This window comes from Sus scrofa, chromosome 7, assembly GCF_000003025.6.
Source record: "Sus scrofa isolate TJ Tabasco breed Duroc chromosome 7, Sscrofa11.1, whole genome shotgun sequence".
Taxonomy (NCBI): domain Eukaryota; kingdom Metazoa; phylum Chordata; class Mammalia; order Artiodactyla; family Suidae; genus Sus; species Sus scrofa.
In genome coordinates, this window is record NC_010449.5 from 31,244,042 (window position 1) to 31,265,336 (window position 21,295).

The following is a 21,295-nucleotide window of genomic DNA, read 5'->3' on the forward strand; positions in this document are numbered from 1 at the left end:
CTGGGGTGACTCTGGGGGCTGGTGTCTTGACCTCTGGACAGTCTAGAGTAGGTCTGAGTGGGTGGTGGAGAGCCGCCAGGAAAGGCGTGGGTGCAGTGAGGCAGAAGTTGGGAAGCGGGGCGGTGGGGGGGTGGTGAGCAGCCAGAGCGCCAGTGCTCACGGATGTGCAGGGGAGGACAGGCAGCCTTGCAGGGCACGGGGCGCGGACAGACAAGATTCTGAATCACTGAGCCACGAGGCAGGATGACCAGTTTTTCTCTCTCCCTCTCTTTTTCTTTTTCTTTTTTTGGCCGCATTGTGGCACATGGAGTTCCTGGGCCAGGCATCAGATCCAAGCTGCAGTTTTGACCTAAGCCACAGCTGCAGCAATGCCAGATCCTTAACCTACTGTGCTGGGCTGGGGATTGAACCTGTGTCCCAGTGCTCCCAAGATGCTCCTGATCCCGTTGGGCCACAGTGGGAACTCCAGCTTTTTAAAATTGAGATGCACTTCACGTAAAATTCATATACACTTAAGTGGTTTTTGGTATATTTACTATGTTTCCACTATCTAATTCTATAACATTTCCATCAACCCTCAAAATAACCCTATACCTGTTAGTTGTGGGTCCCAATACCACCCACCGTCATCCTGATACCACCCACTTCTGGTAATCATTGATCTACTATCCTTCTCTATGAATTTCCCTATTTTTGACATTTCATATAAATGGAATCATATATTATGTACCTTTGGTGTCTGGCTTCTTTTTTTGTTTGTTTGTCTTTTTGCCTTTTCTGGGGCTGCACCCATGGCATATGGAGGTTCCTGGGCTAGGGGTCTAATTGCAGCTGTATCCCCCAGCCTACACCAGAGCCACAGCAACATGGGATCCAAGCCGAGTCTGCGACCTACACCATAGCTCACAGCAACGCCAGATCCTTAACCCACTGAGCGAGGTCAGGGATCGAACCCAAAACCTCATGGTTCCCAGTTGGATTCGTTAACCACTGAGCCATGACAGGAACTCCTCTATTTTTAGTTTTTTAAGGAACTACCACACTGTTTACCATTGTGGCACACCATTTTACATTCCTGCCAGCAGCATACAGTGTCTCCATGCCTCCCTCTTGATCGATAGCTTGGTTGAGTATAGAATCAGAATTTTGAAGACTGCTCCATGTTTCAATATGAATAATTAAGTTAGTTGGGTTTGAAATCCTTTATAAGTAATCTGTTTTTTTCCCCTCTCTGAACGATGTAAGAATTTTCTTTGTTCTTGGAGTTCAGACATATCAGCAGGGTGTATCTATATATTTGTCTTCTTGATTTCTGCAGAGCCGTCATTAGTCAAAGACAAGTCTTTTGGAATCTCCAGGAAATTTTCTGCAATTTATTTTCCTTCAGTGTCTCTCTTCTACTTCTAGGACTCTTACTAGATAGACTTTAGACTTTCAGACTTACTGCTTCATTGCTAGTTGTGGAAATTAATTTTTATATATTGATCTTGTATGCTTTTTTTTTTTTTAAGTAGATTTCTCAGGATTTTCTATATATAAGATGATGGCATCTGCCAGTAGAGACAGTTTTCTTCCTTTCCAATCTGGATCACTTTTCTTTTTCTCACCTAATTGCTCTGGGTAGACTCTCCAGTGCAGAATTGAATAGAAGTGGTGAAAGTGGACATCCTTGCCTTGTTCCCGATCTTAGGAGGAGAGCTTTCATCTTTCAGAGTTTCTTATTTTTTAATTGCTAATTCTTTTTTTTTTTTTTTTTTTTTTTTTTTTTTTTTTTCTTTTTAGGGCCACACCTGTGGCATATGGAAGTTCCCAGGCTAGGAGTCAAATTGGAGCTGCAGCTGCCCCTCTATGCCACAGCCACAGCTACACAGGATCCAAGCTGCATCTGCGACCTACACCACAGCTGATGTCATTGCTGGATCCTTAACCCACTGAGCGAGGCCAGGGACCCAGCCCTCATCCTCATAGATACTAGTCAGGTTTGTAACCCGCTGAGCCACAATGGAAACTCCAAATTGCTAGTTCTTGATGTGCTACACAATTGAAGTGTTCCCCTTTCTTCTCCGTCTCTCAGTGGCCCAGCCCCCCTGGAGGCAGCCCTCTCAGCCATCTCATTTAGGAGATGCACCTGTATATTTTCCATTATTACCTTCCTACTTGCCAGGCAGATGGCCATCTGCTATACCCACTGGTCTGCCCCTTGCGTCACTGGTGTGTCTTGTCCATCTTTGTGTACCAGCACATGAGGAGGTCCCTTATTCTTTTTCACTGCCCCGTCCTCTCCTGTTTGGGTGTGCCACCCCCTTATTTAATGATCACGTGTGCAGGTGGCTTCCAGTATTTCGCTGCAATGAATAACCTTGACATGGATCATTTTGCACACAGATAAACAAGCCAATTGATGATGATACAGTGCGACAGATGCAGTGATATGTGTGGAGAACATGGGGGAGGAAGGGAAGGCTTCCAGAGGAGGCTGGTGAAGGAGTCTTATGAAGGGTTCTGGGTGAGCATTTGTCATGTGGGCTGGGCCCTGCAGGCTGGACGGACTTGGAACAGGCAGAGATATTGTAGGAAGGGCAAGTGTGAATGAGAGAGCAGCCGCTCAGATGTGATTGGGGAAATCAAGGTACTAGTGATCTCAGCTCTGGCCAATGAGATGGGAAAACATACAGTCCCCGCCCCCTGCAGGAGTCACTGACACAGTTCCCACCAATGAGGTGGGGCAGAGATTGCTATGGGGCATACTGGGAAATTTCCTGAGAGACTGAGGCTTCTGGGAGCCCATTGGACTGCCTGCTCCCTGGCCCGAAAGGGGGCCCCAGGCCAGGGTGGAGCAGCCACTTTGTGACCTCAAGGGCATCCACACATCCTCAGGGGATGTGGAGGGGAGATAGAGGAGGAGGCTGGGCCTGATGGCAGCCTAGAGCTACTGAGTCTTCACTACCTCCCCGCCGCAGATGCCTCATTGAATGAGAAAAATAAATTGACTCCTCTGCTTAAAAAAAAAAAAAATTAGTGATCTATTGCTTCATGACAGGTGACCCCAAAACTTAGTGCCTTAAAATGACATGTATGACCTTGCAGTGTTTGTGGGTCAGGAGGCAGTGACACAAGGGCCTGGGTACCAGGAGGCAGGTATTTTTGTGAGTCATTTTATTTTATTTTTTTGCTTTTTAGGGCTGCACCTGGGGCATATGGAGGTTCCCAGGCTAAGGGTCAAATCAGAGCTGCAGCTGCTGGCCTATACCACAGCCACAGCAACGCCAGATCTGAACCATGTCTGCGACCTACACCACAGCTCATGGCAACACTAAATCCTTAACCCACTGAGCAAGGCCAGGGATCAAACCTGCGTCCTCATGGATACTAGTTGGATTTGTTTCCACTGAGCCAGGACGGCAACTCCTTTGTGAGTCATTTTAGAAGGCCGCCTCCCATAGCAAGTTGTGGTGCAGCTGGGATTGGCTTGGAGCAGGCCGTGGGCAGGGTGGGGCCCTTATGGTAGCTAATCTTACATGCCTGGCTGGGAAGTTGGGTTGATGAGAGAACATGGGAGCTCCAGAAGGCCTTTGAGCAGGAGAATAACGTGATAGCTGTTATCTAGCAGAGTTAATGTGCTAGGATTTTACCAAAGGGTTCACAGGCAGAGACTTAGGTTAGGAGAGAGCTTTAGTCACCCAGGTGAAAAGGCCTGCAGTCCAGTTCCTACATGTTGAGCACCTTCTCTGTACTGTGTGCTTTGGCCGTATTTTCTTGTATCTTCGAAACGACCACAAGAAGGTATTATTGCTATATGTTGTTTGCAGCTGAGGAAACTTCAGAGGGGTTAAGAAACTCGAATGCGGCTCACAGCAAGTAGAAGAGCGGCACTGGCCTTGAGGACTGTGCCTTTGGATGGCTGTGGGGGGAGTGGAAAGGCAGGATGGATGACTGTGGAGGTCTTGGTCTTCCCCTGGATACTGAAAGGAGACGGAGGAGTCTGAGAGGGTGATTTTTGAACCTCGGTGGCCAGGACAAAGATGACTCTGTAATAGGGCGAAGAGAGGCCGGAGGGGACACGTGTGGTGGGGGCAGGTGATTCATCCTGGAACACTGGGTACCTGTGGGCAGGGTCCCTCCCAATTATAGGGCATCATAAACCGTTCCCAGACTTTGTATATGAAGATGTGCCCTTGGCCAAAAAGGGGCTCCAGAGTGGGAGCTTCTTGGTCAGAGGCTTCTGTGAGGAGGTTGTTTGTTTGAGCATGGGGTTTACGTGTTCCCGCAGCAGTCTGACTGGGGCCTCTGCCACATTCTGCTGGTCAAAATAGCCCCTGCGGCAGCCCAGGTTCAAGGAAGGAAGAGTATCGGGCGTAACCATCTTTAGCCCACTGACAGCCAGTGATGGAAGGCAGGGATTTGAACCCAGACTGGAGTGACTCAGCCCCGGGGCTCTTTCTGCCTCTCCACACTGCATTCCTTCTGCTTCTGAATCCTAGGGGCCTGCACAGCTTGCTGGCTCACTTGTGTTGTTGGAGGGAACTACATTTTATTTTGGCTTCCCAGAGTCAAACTTGGAGTCGTCACCTTTTTCACAGGTTAGCATCCAAAGATCAATGTACCTGAGAGAACCTTCCCAGGGTCCCTTGGCTTTGTCCTTGGGCTCTGCTGGCTGTCCACCAGGCTTTTCAGCACTGATTTTGAACTGGAATTTTCCCATGGAGTTTCCCTTTCTGCACTTAGTAGCCTTTTGGTCCACAGCGCTGGCCTTCTTGGATCTCAGCACTGTTGCAGCCAGATGTGCAGGCTGGTGCCGTTGCCAGTTGTCCCAGATGGTGTCTAGTCTAGTGATTTCCAGGCAGGGCTCAGCTGGCAGATTCACCAGGGAGTTTTGGAAAAACTGTCGTTTCCTGGGCCTTGTCTCAGGCCTCTGGAATTAGAATTTACAGGAATAAAGTCCAGGACTCTGCATTTTAAAGCTCCCCAATGACTTAAAGGGCCAGCCTGGTTGGGGAACCACGACTTCTCAGAAAGGTGCTTTTGAAGTCACTGATCAGAGTTCCCACGGGACCTGAGGACGATTGTTGTGAGGGCCTCACACTTCACAACCAGGAAGTGACTTCTGACAGCCTCCAGGTTTCTGACTGTATCTGCTCAAATGATGCTCTTTTGCTTTCTTTGAATAGTTTCTGAGCTTTGTGGTGACTGCTGGTTTTCTTTTAAAGTGTTTGCCGAAGGGAGCCAGCTCTGCCAGTAGTCAACAGACCCTTCTTATTTATTTATCTATTTATTTTTTTTGGTCTTTTTGCCTTTTCTAGGGCTGCTCCCGTGGCATATGGAGGTTCCCGGGCTAGTGGCCTCATCAGAGCTGTAGCCGCCGGCCTATGCCAGAGCCACAGCAACGAGGGATCCGAGCCACGTCTTCGACCTACATCACAGCTCACGGCAACGCTGGATCCTTAACCCATTGAGTAAGGCCAGGGATCGAACACGCAACCTCATGGTTCCTAGTTGGATTCGTTAACCACTGAGCCATCACGGGAACTCCTCAACAGACCCTTCTTAACCAGGGCCTACTTGGTCTCATTTATCTGGAATATACAATCCTTTGCTTAACTCCCTGCTTCTCTTTGTTGCAAAGATTATGACAACCCTAGATACATCCAAGTTAGCACCACAGTTGGACCTTTCCGGTTCTGTGCCTTGGACCTGCTTTAAAGTTTGGTTTGAAAACCCAGGCTGATTTCTTTTGTCAGTTAAATAAACTAATGTCTATGTTTTAAAATATTTGGAAAATGTAGGGAAATATAGAAGAAAATAAAAATTACCTAGAACCTTCCCCAGAGAATCACCACAGTTAAATTTTTTTATGGCTATTCTTTCATGTCTCTCTCTCTGTCTCATAATACACCCCTTCTCACACCCTCTTTTTTTTTTTTTTTTTCTTTCTGGAAGAGGTTCCTGGGTCAGGGCTTGAACCCGTACCACAGCAGCGACCCAAGCCACTGCAGTGACCATGCTGGGTCCCTAACCCACTGTGCTACCAGGGAACTCCCCACACACCCTCTTTTTGAAAACCAAATTTAAGTCATGTTGTGATACTGTTGTTTAGCAGCTCTGTTGGAGTATAATTCAGATACCATAAAGTTCACCTGTTTAAAATGTACAATTTGGAGTTCCCATTGTGGCGTAGCAGAAACGAACCTGAATAGTTATCCATGAGGATGCAGGTTCGATCCCTGGCCTCACTCAGTGGGTTAAGGATCCAGCATTGCTGTGAGCTGTGGTGTAGGTTGCAGATGCGGCTTGGATCTGGCATTGCTGTGGCTGTGGTGAAGGCCAGCAGCTGTGGCTCCCATTCAACCCCTAGCCTGGAACTTCCACATGCTGCAGGTGCAGCCTTAAAAAGCAAATAGATAAAATAAATAAAATGTACAATTTGATGGTTTTTAGTATATTCTCAGAGTTATGTAACCTTTACCATAGTCTAGTTTTAGATTCCTTTTCATCATCTCCTTAGTATTCACTAGTCCCACCCCCGCCCCCTGCGCCCTCGGCTACCCCTCATCTACTTTCAGTTTCCACAGATTTGCCTGTCAGGACATTTCATATAAATGGGGCCATACAATATGTGGTCTTTCGTGATTGGCTTCTTTTACTGAACACAATTGTGATGCTGTTTTGAAACACTCCGATCACCAGCAATTTGAATATAGTTTTCAGGATGGACTTCTAAGCAGAACAGTGTTCCCTCCATCTTATGAATGTATCAGAGCTTATTCAGCTGTCCTTCCTGCTGATGGGACATTTAGGTTAGTTCTCATCTTTTGCTGTTATATCTCTTGCTTCCTGCGCTCCAAAAGCATCTTGTCTGTTAATTGATTGGTTCATTGTCTGAATCCCTGACTGGAACAGAAGCTCTTTGAGGGCAGTCACCTCGTCTGCCTTGACAAGAACTATCCCACCACCCGGCATGGTTCCTGGCACTTGGTAGGTGTTCGATTTGAAAAGAGTGTGTATGTGTATAATTTTGAATGAATCAAAGAGTAAAGATATTGATAGATTTTGCCAAACTCTAGACAACCACACTAATTTACCCTCCCTCTGCTGGATATGAGAGTGCCTGATTCCCTGTCCCCTTGAATCGGAGTTCATTTATAAAAGAAACTCTGTGATTTTTTTTTTTCCCTTTTTTTTTTTTTTTTTTGGCCATGCCCACGGCATGTAAGGGTTGAACCCATGGCACAGCAGCAACCCAGACGACAGCAGTGACAATGCCATATTCTCAACCCACTGAGCCACATGAGAACTCTGCTGTGATCTTTTGAAACACAGCAGTCTCCCATCTGTGAGCCAGTGAGCTTGGAGCCAAGGCTTATGTGCCCCTTTCCTTGGGTCACCAGAGTCCTGCCTTTGGGGTGAGCCGGTGGCTTCTGGGAGCTCTGACCTCCTCGGTCCTCACTGTGGCTCCGTGGTGTGGCATCATTTCCTGAAGCCCTTTGTGAGCCCACGTGGTGTCCTCTGCCCACTTTGCCTGTGGTGTGCAGAGGTGTTGGGGAGTGAGTCAGGTGGGGTTAGTCAGGTGTGTGTAAGAAGATGTGGGTTCCAGATGGTGATTGATGTGCCTTCTGAAGTCATCAGGAGAGATGTCACTGTGGAAGTTGAGTGTCTTCAAAGGCAGAAGTGAGGAAATGCCTCCAGGAGGCCTGACGCAGTCGGCTGGGCCCGCCCCTCTGGAGGCGGTAGACACCCACCCGGCTGGTAAGCGCTGCCTAAGTTACCCCTGGCCACAGTCCCCGATTCTGTGCACACGGTTCCTGCCCAGGAGAGCCTGCCCACGATAAAGAGCCACCCCAAGAACAGCCAGGGACGCGGGGCAGGTCCCCCTAGTTCACGGCGGCAGCCTGTGGCTTGCGGTCTCACAGCAGTTATTTTCTCCTAAGACGAGCTGCGGTGTCTGCTTGTTTTTTTGGATCCGTGTGCGGAGTATACACCTGGCATCTGAAGGGACAGCTGGGTGGCCAAAGCAGTGCTTGCCACCCTGTGCGTAGCAGAGAGCCGTGTCCCTGTGTGGAATCGATTAAGGCGCTAGAAGTTCACAGTCTCCAGCAGCTGCTGACTGGTTATCTTTTTATTTATCTCTCGTGGGTTTCGCATCGCGTGCCCTTGGAATTTGCTCCAGGCCTTCTCCGCTCACCCCCCCCACCCCACCCCCAGGAGACGTGCCTCCTGTAACTCGAGATGCCAGCGCTGCATGTGCCTTGCCCTCTCTCCCTGCATCTCAGAAATCTCTCCTGTTTGGGCTCTCACGTGTTTGTTCAGTGTTTTATTTTTACTAACGGGGTTACCAAGTGCCTGCCTTGGGACTCTGGGGAAGATGCAGCAGCAGGAGACGGGCCCTGCCCCTGAGAGCTGACTTCCCCCGCCCACTGCGCCTTTGCTGCCCTGGTTCCTCTTCCTCTTTCCCCTGCCTGAGGCTGAGTGTGTCAGGGCTTCTGCTCTTTCTCTGCTTCTCTCACCCTGTCCCCTGACGTAGGAACTTGGCTCTTCCTGTGGTTGTGACCTTTCCCATTTGAGGATATAGATGCTGAACTTCTGGCCCTGGATCCTTTTCTGCCAACGCCAGGTGCACGCGTCCAACTGCCGCTGGGGCACTCTGCTTTGAAGGCAGAACTCACCTTCTCCCCTCTTCCAGGGTCTCCGTTTCTGTTCGTGACATGTCATTTCCTGTTTGCAGAGCCCTGGGACAGCTTCAGCCCCTCTCTCCTCTGCCATCCACAGGGGCCCCTCCCATTCTCTTGGCGTTTGTCCCCAGTGTTCTGATTTCAGTGTTTTTAGTGGGTTGGACAGTGGCTGCCCAAAAGGGTCGCGAACATCCTGGTCATTTTGAGGATTAGATTACGCTGCATGCAGCACTGTGCCTGGCACTGTTTGCTTTGTAATTAGGCGATTCACTCAGCTTTGTGCAGCCTCCCACGCTTGGACGAGCCTAGGAGCTCTGCCTCAATTCCAGCCCCCCTCTCTCTCTCCTGCCACAGCTCCCTCATCTCTCTGCTGTTCTCAGTGCTGGCTGTGGTGTGGCTGTGACAATGATCACAGAGTCAGTGGTCTAGGCGGGTAAATAGAACACGTCCATAAAAGAAGGGGTGTGGCAGGGCAGTTAGAGGTGTGGACTCTGGAGTCAATCTGGGTTCAAATTCAGGCACGGTGGCCATACCTCAGTGACCTTGGAGGAGTTTTCTTTGCCTTTCTGAGCCTCAGTTTCCCCGTCCATAGAATGGGAATAACAATGGTGCATATCTAGCAGGGTCATTGGGAGAATTAAGTAAGGCTCATAAAATACTCAGCAGGGAGTTCCCGTTGTGGCGCAGTGGTTAATGAATCCGACTAGGAACCATGAGGTTGCGGGTTCGGTCCCTGCCCTTGCTCAGTGGGTTAACGATCCGGCGTTGCCGTGAGCTGTGGTGTAGGTTGCAGATGCGGCTCGGATCCTGCGTTGCTGTGGCTCTGGCGTAGGCCGGTGGCTACAGCTCCGATTAGACCCCTAGCCTGGGAACCTCCATATGCCGCGGGAGCGGCCCAAGAAATAGCAACAACAACAACAACAACAAAAGAAAAAAAAAAATACTCAGCAGGTGCCTGGCTCTTTGTAAGCACTTAGTAAATACTGTTAGAAATGACCAGCTTCCACTGTGGAGAGCACACTGAAGCCCTGAGTTGCTGTGGAATTAGGTAACAAGGGGACATGGAGAAAGAACATTTCCAGTATTGCCTCGTCTATGAACTCACAAGTCTCCCCTGAAACTTCCTGTTCTTCCAGCCCCAGAGCTCTTGGTATTTCCCTGTGGGGCTTGTCACTTTTTCTTTTCTTTTTTTTCATTAGAACCTACTTTTATTTAATTCTTTTCTTTTGGTCTGCACCTGTGGCATGTGGAAGTTCCCGGGCCAGGGATGGAATCCTTGCCACAGTGACAATGCCAGATCCTTAACCCACTGAGCCACCAGGGACCTCCTCACAGTTTTTCTGTATCGTGATTACCGTTTACTCCATCATGCACTTCCTGAGAGCAGGACTGGGCACTGGGTAACTACTGATTATTTGAATTACACCTTGGGATGCTACTGGTGGGAGTTGTCAACACACTGGTAGCAAACCCTCTGGTCTCTGACCCCTGCTTCTGTTGAGTCTGTTTCTCCTGTGGCTGCACAGATACAGGGTTCTTTCTTCTAAGAAACCTTCCGCCCTGTATACAGGACGACCAGGCCCCAGAAGCTGAGGCCCGACAGCTCTTGGAGTCACTGCCTCTCTCACCACCCAGCAGGAGCAGAGCTTGGACAGGCCAGGCACGGATGGGAAACATGGATTTACTGCCAAGATCATGATAAGTCCTGAGGCTGGGGCTTGGGATTTGGTTGCTTTTTAGATTTTTTTTTTTTTTTTGTTTAGAAAGAAACAGGAATTGTGTACATTCTTTTGGGGAGGTGGAGGGTGGGGGAGGTTCTGCACCAGCAGCATGCAAGTTTCCCGGACCAGGGATCAAACCCATGCCACTGCAGTGACATCGCTGGATCCTTAACCCACTGAGCCACAAGAGAATTCTCAGAATTATATACATTCTTTAGTACTGAGTGTTGTTAAGATTCTCCTCTGGGGGGAAGAAAATTCTCTGGAGGAGTTCCCTGGTGGCCTAGCGATTAGGGGTCTGCTGTCACTGCTATGGCTCAGGTCACTGTTGTGGCTTGGGTTTAATCCCTGGCCCAGGAACTTACAAATACCTTGGGCCTGGTGAAAAAAAAAAAAGCAATTCTTTTCTGTAAAACTCTAAAATAACCCATTGAGGAGTTCTGTTGTGGCTCAGTGGTAACGAATCCGGCCAGGATCTATGAGGATGCATGTTCAGTCTCTGGCCTCACAGTTCAATTCCTAGTTAAGGATCTGGCATTGCCGTGAGCTGTGGTTTAGGTTGCAGATGTGGCTCAGATTTTGAGGTGCTATGGCTATGGTGTGGGTTAGCAGCTACAGCTCTGATTCACCCCCCCAGCCTGGTAACTTCCACATGCTGCAGGTGTGGCCCTAAAAAGCAACAAACAACCCCCCCCCAAAAAAAAACAACCAAATAACCCATTGACCTTGTGACTGTATCTGTAACTACTTTTCGGACACCTCCATCTGGGGTCTCCAGAGCTCCTGAATCTCAACATGCTCCAAACTGACCCCTTGTAGTTGTCACCAGGCCTGTTCTTCCTACAGTCCCCACCTTAATGGGCGCGTCCCCAACCCCCAGCTACCTGACAGTTGCCCTCCACGTCCCTCTTCTTCTCAGGCACTTAAGATCAGTCACCAGATCTTATTCTTTTTTTTTTTTTTTCTTTTTTGTCTTTTTGCCTTTTCTAGGGCTGCTCCCATGGCATATGGAGGTTCCCAGGCTAGGGGTCGAATCAGAGCTGTAGCCGCCGGCCTGCGCCAGAGCCACAGCAGTGCCAGATCTGAGCTGCGTCTGCAACCCTCACCACAGCCCACGGCAACGTCAGATCCCCAACCCACTGAGCAAGGCCAGCAATCGAACCCGCAACCTCATGGTTCCTAGTTGGATTCGTTAACCACTGCGCCACGACGGGAACTCCAGGGATTACCAGATCTTATTCTTATCAGTTCTTCCTCCTTCATCTCTCTCATGCTTTTTGTCTTAAAGTCTGATGGCACTAGTACTACCCCAGCTTGTAATTGTTATTTGTCTCTTATTTTTAACCTTGCTGTATCATCATGTTTTAGGAGTTTCTTTTATAAATGGAATGTGACTGGATTTAAAATATTAAATCAAATCTGAAAATCTCTCCTAAATGATTTAGTTTATTTACATTTTTGAGATTTGCCATAAATACCATATTTTTTAGCACTTTCCACATTCCTTTTTTGCCTTTTTTTCTACTTTCCCACCTTCCATTAGATTGATCAATTAGATTTTCTTTAATCTCTTTACTGATTTGAAAATTATACATCTAATTTCTGTTCTTACTCCTACATTCTCTTTTCTTTCCCCTCCTTTTTTACTAGGAAAAAACATGAAAATAGAGTGAACATCTGTGTTCTTTTTACTTATATTTAGTTAATGCATTTCTCTATCTCTTTTACTTTCGTTTAGAACCATTGTGTAAGCATGGATTTGTTTTTCATTTTCTTGATTTCCAGATTTGATGTGCTACTTCTATCCAAACACTCACATTAAAAAAAATTGGGGGGGCGCGTTCTCCTGTGGTGCAGCAGGTTTATGATCCAGCGTTGTCACCGCAGCAGCTCTCTGTCTGATGATTGTCCCTCTTGGTGATTTATTTCCCTGTGTGGTTTGTAACTTTGAGTTGGGAGCTCATCTTCAGGAAGAGACTTATGGGCAACTTTTGTTTCCTGGGCTGTGAACATATCCCTAAGAGCAGTTTGCTTCTGGTGGGGCCAGAGGGCTAAGGGTCCTGGCTCAGGTTTGGGGCCTCCTTCGCCAGTCTCTTAGCATAAAATCAGATTCAGATCCATGGGTGGGGCTCCCTAGTAGTTTAGTTTATTGTGGGTGACCTTTCCCCTTCCACAGAGCCTTGGAGAAATGGCCGGCTCCTCATTGCTTTCCCGGACTGGGTAGCCCTTCGAGGCTCTCATCTTGATATCCGGCCTCAAAGCCATAGCCAGACGTTGAAACCACTTCATATGTAGGTTTGAAAGTACACAGGTCATTCTGGTGTCGGTTCCATCCACTGTTCGTGTTTCAGATTTTCTTGTCATTTCTGGCACTTGGGGTATTTTTCTTTCACGTCTGGCTGTATGTCTGAGGATCATTTGTTTTATCTCGTATTTCTTTGACTTTGACTTTGGTGGGAAGGGGAAGCTCTTTTACATGAATTTGCTCCACTCTGTTGCAGAAAGTTCAAGTCCAAATCCCTAGCAGAGTGTATGAAGCCCTTTGTGATACAGCCCCTGGCTTCCTCCCCTGAGTAAGTAAACTTAGCTTATAAACTTTACGCTCCAGCCGATTGAACTGTTTGTTTGCACACCATGTCCTATAATGTTTAAAAACTCGGGATTTTAGTGTCCAGCTGTTTGATTTGGAACCTATCTTTATGCTTTCATAACTTGTGCTTTTGGACAAGATGCTTATTCCCTCTGTGCCTGTTTTCTTACCTGTGAAATGGCAGCATGTGATGCATAGTAAACCTCATCCCTGCGAGCTCCCTCTGTGGCTGCTGCCTCCAGTCGGCCACACTCCCAGGACCATGCTTGTCCCTCCCAGGAGGTGCCTGTTGCCCCTTGACTACCTGCCTTCCTTGAGCCTCTCAGCAGAGTGGCTTTTGCCCTTTGCATGCTCAGGTCTCTTGCTCTGGCAGTTATCACTCTGCAGGTCACTGCTGGTCTGCGTGTCACCTGTCCTTCCCAGATGCCGAGTTCCTTGAGAATAGGGCCTTATTTTTCTTGGTGCTTGAAGCTCCTGGCATTCTCCCTGTCACCCAGCGGCTGTTGAGTGTGGCCTGTTGAGTTGAGCTGCATTGAATTTCTCTGCCTGCGTAGAGGCAGGGGGGTGGGGGTGGTACGAGACATAGATATAGGGAGAAAGAGCAGGAAAGTTTGGTGTTTTGGCATGTTTTGTGCTAAGTTGATGGCAGTGTGGCTGGGACACAAGGTAGCAATTCCCAGTCTAGCTGAGGGTGCCAGAGACATAACGCAAGCCAGCGGCCAGAAAAAGCCACAAAATCGTGCAAATTAAAGTGGTTGCCAGCCTTAAGAATGCATGCCCCACCTTGCATCCCCAAACTCGGCTTCTCTGAGTGCCAGGCAGAGGAATAGGAACTGGTGATAATCCCTGGTGGACCCTGAGAACCTGTAATTTTAGAAAAAGGCTGCACTTCTTTTTTTTTGTTGTTTTTTGTTTTTTGTCTTTTTGCTATTTCTTGGGCCGCTCCCGCGGCATATGGAGATTCCCAGGCTAGGGGTCCAGTCGGAGCTGTAGACATCGGCCTACACCAGAGCCACACCAACACGGGATCCGAGTCGCGTCTGCAACCTACACCACATCTCACGGCAACGCCGGATCCTTAACCCACTGAGCAAGGGCAGGGACTGAACCCGCAACCTCATGGTTCCTAGTCGGATTCGTTAACCACTGCGCCACGACGGGAACTCCAGAAAAAGGCTGCACTTCTGAAGGGACAGTTGCTTTAGAAGTGGCTGGTTCCGTGTATCAAGGGCCTTAAAGGAGACGAGGGTGTGAGAGTTCAGTAGCCAGCATGTAGAGTTAAGTGTCACCCACGCCCGCGACTGCCCAGCCAACCAGCCCGTCAAGGTTTCTGCTCTACTGGGATTTCAGCAGCAAAAAAGGATGGATTGGACAGGCCTGTGCAGAGCTAAACAGGGCCTGTACCACCCCTCCTCAGCTTTGCCTGAACTCTCTGGACTCTTGGGATTCTCACGGGAATCATCTCAGAAGAGAAGGGAAGGTGATCCTAGAAGATCCCCAGAGGGTGTCTGCCAGGCAGGAGTCTAATGGGGGCATCCACAATGACAGCCCTGACTCCCTGGCCCCTTGGCGAGGATTTCAGGATTCACTTCACCTAAGAGGTAGGCGCGGGGCCAGGGTTTGGCAGAGAGCTTGGGCCAACACGCAGGATTCCCTGTAGTTCTCTCTTGGCGACTCTGGGTGTTCACTACTGTGCTGGCTGCCGCCGCCAAAGGTACCAGAATAATAATGACACTGTCCCCTCCTCAGCGAGGAGGGCCTGCTCTCAGGAAGCTATAGCCAGCTGTGTAAGACGGTCGTTTCGTGTGATGCTGCTGTGTGCACAGCTGCCCCTTCGACAGCCTGATGCCATTGCTCAAAAGGAGCTCTTCTCTTTCTGAGGTTTGAGCATCAGTTTATTTTTTCTTGGATGATTTGCTGGCACCATTATAGACTGGTCTGAGATTCCTCGGACACTTTTTCTGTTTCTGAGAATGGCCCTGGATGCGTCTTGAAGGACTCCTTTCTTCTGTTTCTTTGAATAATGACAAGTTAACTCTACAGTGTCACTTGCTGATCTCCAGACTTTCCCAGGGGCAGTTCACTTGCTGGGTTTTGGTATCCGGATTTTTCTTGTGGACTCTCGGGTCATTTCTTTGCCTTTTCTAGTCTGACTCCATTTTTCTAGGAGAGTGCATCTCAAAGTGATTGCCGAGTCAGGCTCTCCAGGAGTGGGTCTTGGCTCTGCTACTGAAAACTCAAGGAAAGTAGAGCAAATTGAGATCTTAGGCAGTTATGGATGGGTTTCTGGATGGGGACTCCAAGTGGCCGAGGTGATCTGTACTCTTAGGTAGTTTTGGAAGCTCTAATAGGTCATAAAGGCCACACGCTCCTTCCATTCCCTGCTTTATCATTAGGGTCTCTGATTCCCATTGTCCAAAATGGCTGCCATGGATTCAGCTATCACACCCCCATCTCAGGCAGCAGGACAGAGAAAGAGAGAGGAAAGGATGCTGTCCCCCCTTCCCTCTCTTTTAAGGCTACTTCAAGAAAGTCTTCTGCCTCTACCATTTTCAGTGACTCAGGGAAAGTTATTTACTATGTGAGAACCACAGATACTTCATTTGTAAAGTGGGCACGGTCATACTTAGCTCAGGAGGATGAGGCTTAGAGAGAATGGCACAGAGTGCTGGGCACTGGGTCTGGTCCACAGCGAGTGCTCTCTAGATGGTGGCTGCTGCCAGAGGACACCTCGACTCCATCCCCTTTCCCTTCTTTCCCCACCCATCTCTACATGGCCTCCACCTGCCCCTCACCGCCCCGCCTTTGCTCAGGCACCCTTTGTCCTCTCTTCCTACCCTGCCTTCTCCCAACATCCCCTCTTCTCTGCCCCGCATTTTCCTGCTTCCCCTCCTGCTGCCATCCCTCATCACCTTCATCCTCTTGCTTTTCCACCTTGTCCTACCTCTTCCTTGTGTTGCTTCTATCTTCCTGATGTCCATAATTAATGGAAAGTTATCATTATATGACAAGGACCAGAGGTTAGAGGTGGTGACTGGCCTTTGAACTGCAAGTCAGCAATGAGTCATTTAAGAAAACCAAGTTTAGGAGTTCCCATTGTGGCACAGCGAAAACAAATCCAACTAGGAACCATTAGGTTGCGGGTTCAGTCCCTGGCACCGCTCAGTGGGTTAAGGATCCGGCATTGCCGTGAGATGTGGTGTGGGTTGCAGACTCAGCTCGGATCTGGCATTGCTGTGGCTGTGGTATAGGCCAGTAGCTGTAGCTCCGAATGGACCCGTAACCTGGGAACCTCCATATGCTGCAGGTACAGCCCTAAAAAGCAAAGAAAAAAAGAAAACCAAGTTTAACTGGTTTATTCATGAATTCATTAGGAAGTACATTTGGCAGCTAGTAAGCAGAGACCAGAAATAGCAGTGGCTTAAACCACTAGAAGTTTATTCCCTGTTAGGTCTTTAAAAGAAATCTGGGGGAGACAGTCTAGGTATAGTCCCTCTGCTTTCCATTCTGAGTGCATGGCTTCCAGCCCCAGGGTTGCGTCATGGTCCAAGATGACTGCTGGAACTCCAGCCATCGTGTCAGGTTTCCAGGAAGAAGTTGAGGGAGAGTAAAAAAGACATGAGCTAGCTGTCTGTCTCCCTCTCAAGGGGCTTTGCTGGGAGTCCCACCTACTGGCTCCTGCTTCCCCTCCCTGGCCTCCATCAGCTGCGAGGGAAGCCGAAATGCCTTTTAGCTGACACACTGCCACCTGAAATAAAATTGGGATTCTGTAACTAAGGGGAAAGAGGAAAGTAGATATTGCATAAACAGTTGGCAAGATCTGCCACTACTCACTGAGCATTAATTTAGCACCTACTGTCTGCTAGTTATTAGGACCAGCCAAGGAGTCCTCATTCCAGAGGGGAGACTTAGTTAAGTGAACAAGTACCGTGCAGAGTGAGGATAAGAGGGGTAAAATGGAGGAAGCACACCTCACCCACAGCCCGTGGGCACCAGGGCTACCCCTGGGGCTTTTCGTACCAGGCTCTTCTCTGTTGTTCAGGTCTTCTGTGCCCTCCCCTCTGCTCTCGCCCTTTTGACGTCATCATCATCATCATCATCCTTGTCCTTGGGGCACTTTGTGTTCCTTTGTTCTGACCCCAGCGCAGCCCCCAGAGCCTGAAGAAGTGGCAGCGGTTGGCCGCTCCGTGGGAGCCTCTGGGCTGGGAGCCACCTGTTTGAAGAGCCAGGTTCCAGACCGGCAGGCAGCTGGAGGCCAATGGCAGGAGTGCATCCTGTTCCTGGACGTGCCTTGGCGCTGCCAGCAGGTGCTACTCCAGGGATGGGGTCGTCATTGGGCGGCCCCTGGCATCAGCTACACTGTGCTGTCCCTGGCAGCTTGTCATAAAATGAAACTTAGAGCAGTAAATCCTTCTCCCTTAAAATAGGTCCTGTAAAACAGGTTTGAGTGACTTATGGACAGTGATTAATCAGGAATCTCAGGATGCCATAGCTAATTGTATATAAAGAAAATACAGGAGTTCCCGTCGTGGCGCAGTGGTTAACGAATCCGACTAGGAACCATGAGGTTGCGGGTTCGGTCCCTGCCCTTGCTCAGTGGGTTAAGGATCCGGCGTTGCCGTGAGCTGTGGTGTAGGTTGCAGACGCGGCTCGGATCCAGCGTTGCTGTGGCTCTGGTGTAGGCCGGTGGCTACAGCTCCGATTGGACCCCTAGCCTGGGAACCTCCATATGCCGCGGGAGCGGCCCAAGAAATAGCAACAACAACAACAACAACAAAAAGACAAAAGACAAAAAAAAAAAACAAAAAAAAGAAAATACAGGAGTTCTCTAGTGGGGCAGCAGGTTAAGAATCCAGTATGGTCACTGCTATAGCTCAGGTCGCTGCCATATGGCACAGGTTCGATCCCTGACCCAGGAACTTCTGCCTGCCAAGCGTGTGGCAAAGAAAGAAAGAAAGAAAGAAAGAAGGGAGGGAGGGAGGGAGGGAAGGAAGGAAGGAAGGAAGGAAGGAAGGAAGAAAGAAAGAAAGAAAATATAGCTCCTATTTACTATAAAATTTCCTTAAATGTTTAATTACCGTTTAGTTCTTGGAACTAAAAGGGAATTTTAGGGATAACTTATAGGGCCCACAGTGTCTGCTTTCGATTTCAGGAACACCTCTTACCCTCTTTCCTCTTCACCTCTCACTCAGTTCCCTGAGGGAAGTTTGCTGCCAAATTTTTTTTTTTTCCTTTTGTCTTTTTAGGCCTATATCCATGGCCTGTGGAGGTTCCCAGGCTAGGGATGGAATCGGAGCAGTAGCTGCTGGCTCACGCCACAGCAACACGGGATCCGGGCCGTATCTGCGACCTACACCACAGCTCACGGCAGTGCCGGATCCTTAACCCACTGAGCAAGGCCAGGGATCGACCGAAGCTGCATCCTCGTGGATGCTAGTTGGGTTCATTAACCACTGAGCCACAAAAATCTTGAGGAACTCCCCCAAGATTTTTTTTTTAAGGCATAACCCTTCCTTAAATATTTACTCTTTGAGGGCAGACTGGAGGATTACAGGGTTGTTGGTTCTGACGCAGTACACTCCCTAGAGCTTGGACTATGACCGTGAATAAGTTACCTAACCCTCCTGTCCTTGGTTTCCTCCTCTATCAAATTGTAGTCCTGATCATCAGGGGGATTAGGAGGCACGTGGTACATGTCAGTTATTCAGGCTGCTTTACCACGGAGGTTGGGGCCAGAAGGCGGGAGGCCTTGGCTGCCACATCCAAGGAACGGAATTTTATGCTTTCGGCACAGAGAGCTGCAGAGATTTGCAGGCAGGGCTGTGAGAGATCATGTCTGGGCTTAGAATGTCACCAGCAGGAGTAGGGAGGCTGGCCTGGAGCAAGGGAGTATCCGGAGGCAGGTCTAGTGAGGGGCCGGCAGGGCCTGAGCCAGGACAGCAGCGGCCACAGGGGAAGTGCACAGTGGATGGTGAAAAGCCGGTCGTGAGGAAAGACCGGTGGTGCTGGCTTTTCAGCCTGTGCGACTCAGGGTGGTGTCCCACTGGCAAGGAGCCTTGGAGGAGTTGCAGGTGGAAGGTGACAGGAGCGGAAAGAGGCACACGGTGATCAGCTCTGCAAACACGAACTGAGCACGTGCCACCTGCCAGGCACTCTGCCGGCCACAAGGGTCAGGGATGCCTGAGGCCTGGCACAAAGATCACCGATTGCGTCTTGGATGTATCATGAGCCCTGGGGGAAGGCCTCTGTGGGGTGCTGAGACAGTCAGTAGGAGAGAAGTCCAGGCCAGAGATGGAAGATGCAGTGAGAATGTGAAAGCACCCGTGGGTGGTTTGGGCGGTGAACAGGGAAGCCGGCCACAGGCAGACGCTGGGAGGAGTGTACAGGAGAGGCTTCAGGGCGGGGGAAGTAAGAGGGAGCAGCAGAGTGTGGAGCCCTGGAGGAGGGGGCTTCCCCAAGGTGGGGGCAGTGCCCCCGCGCTGTGTGTGACAGAGGCAGGACCAGAGTGGCAAAGGGCCTCTTAGAGATGGGTGGACACGAGAAGGTGGGAAGCCGCTGAGAGTCGAAGGCAGCTTCTCACTGGCCGCCGTCTAGTACTTTGTGTCTGTATCATACCTGACAGCTTGCCAGGCACGTTCATTGTCATGTCCTCTCACCAGCCCGTCAGGCAGGGGCTATGGCCTCATTTCGTGGCTGAGACGCTGAAGCTAAGCCCAGGGAGGGCTGGCTTCCTAGAGGAGGGGCTTCCTCAAAGATACCGTGGGCCTGGGCAGGTGAGCAAGGGGACGGGCCGGAAGGACATAGCCAAGGCCTGGGGCTGTGTGTGGGAGCAGGTGCCTTTGACCCAGGGGAAAGGTGAGGAAGAAGGCGGGGGAGCAAGGCAGAGCCTGGGGCAAGAAGGGCCGTGACCAGAAGTTTGGGCCTGTTGTAGGGTAGCAAGGAGCTTTTGAGGTTTCATAAACAGGGAAGTACTTGTGACCATATTTGTGATCTAGAAAGATGAGTCTGGGTACAGACTGGGGAGGGGAACAGAGTGGCAGCAGGGGCCCCTTAGAGACTGTTGGAGTAGTTTAGCTGAGAAATGAGAGGGCGTCAGGGAGGTGTTTGCCACTGGGATGATGGTAGTTGGTCCATTTGCTACTTGGATTATTTGGATCTTGGGGGGACAGTGGGGGATGAGGGCATAGCTGCAAGGAATCTAGCTTCAGAGTTCCTGCTGTGACACAACAGGATCAGTGGTGTCCCTGGAGCGCTGGGACGCAGGTTCAATCCCCAGCCCGGCACAGTGGGTTAAAGGATCCTGGGAGTTCCCTTCATGGCGCAGTGGTTAACGAATCCGACTAGGAACCATGAGGTTGTGGTGGGTTCGATCCCTGCCCTTGCTCAGTGGGTTAACCATCCAGCGTTGCCGTGAGCTGTGGTGTAGGTCGCAGACACGGCTAGGATCCCGTGTTGCTGTGGCTCTGGCGTAGGCCAGTGGCTACAGCTCCGATTCGACCCCTAGCCTGGGAACCTCCATATGCCGAGGGAGCAGCCCAAGAAATGGCAAAAAGACAAAAAAAAAAAAAAAAGGATCCTGCATTGCGGCCACTGTGGCACAGGTCACAACTGTGCCTCAGATCTGATCCCTGGCCCAGGAACTCCATTCACCACAAAGCAGCCAAAAGAGAAAGGGGAAAAAAGGAGTCCAGCTTCAAGACTGAGACCCCAGGAATTCCCACTGTGGCTCAGCAGAAACGAACCTGACTAGTATCCATGAGGTCTCAGGTTCGATCCCTGGCCTAGATTAGTGGGTTAAGGATCCGGCATTGCTGTGAGCTGTGGTGTAGGTCACAGACATGGCAGCTTGGATCTATCGTTGCTGTGGCTGTGGCGTAGGCTGGCAACTGCAGCTTGCATTTGACCCCTAGCCTGGGAACTTGCAGATGCTATGGGTATGGCCCTAAAAAGCAAAAAAAAAAAAGATTGAGACCCCAACCCAGTGACCACCCCAGCATTAAGCAGAAGGGCGATAGTGGAATCTGCCTCGTTCTCAACATGACTGCTGGAGTTTGTTGAGTGACACTGAAGGTCCCGTGACTCCTCAGGGTCAAGGGTGAGACTTCAGAATGGGCTGCCCTGGAAATGAGAGATTCAGGCTGCTGCAGTCTTCCTCCCCCATGTGCAGCACATGCTTGTTTCTGCCCCCAGGAAACCCTGCCTTGTGCTGTGTGGAGCTCCTAACGGGAAGACTAGCAGCCGCCTGGAGACCCTAGTCCCGCCTCCTCCCAAACTTGGGTTTGCGTATATGTCAGGAGGCGGGAGAAGTCCGCCTGTGG

At 49.9% G+C, this 21,295-nt stretch overlaps 1 protein-coding gene across 4 annotated transcripts in view; it reads left to right on the forward strand.

The window, feature by feature from the left end:
• The window catches only part of PPARD (peroxisome proliferator activated receptor delta), a 72,689-nt gene that overhangs the window by 21,509 nt on the left and 29,885 nt on the right, over positions 1–21,295 (forward strand). Inside the window, exon 3 of one of the 4 annotated variants that reach the window (XM_005665910.3) lies at positions 12,889–12,960. The gene's annotated coding sequence lies outside the window, so the exon portion shown is untranslated. 4 annotated transcript variants of the gene reach the window in all.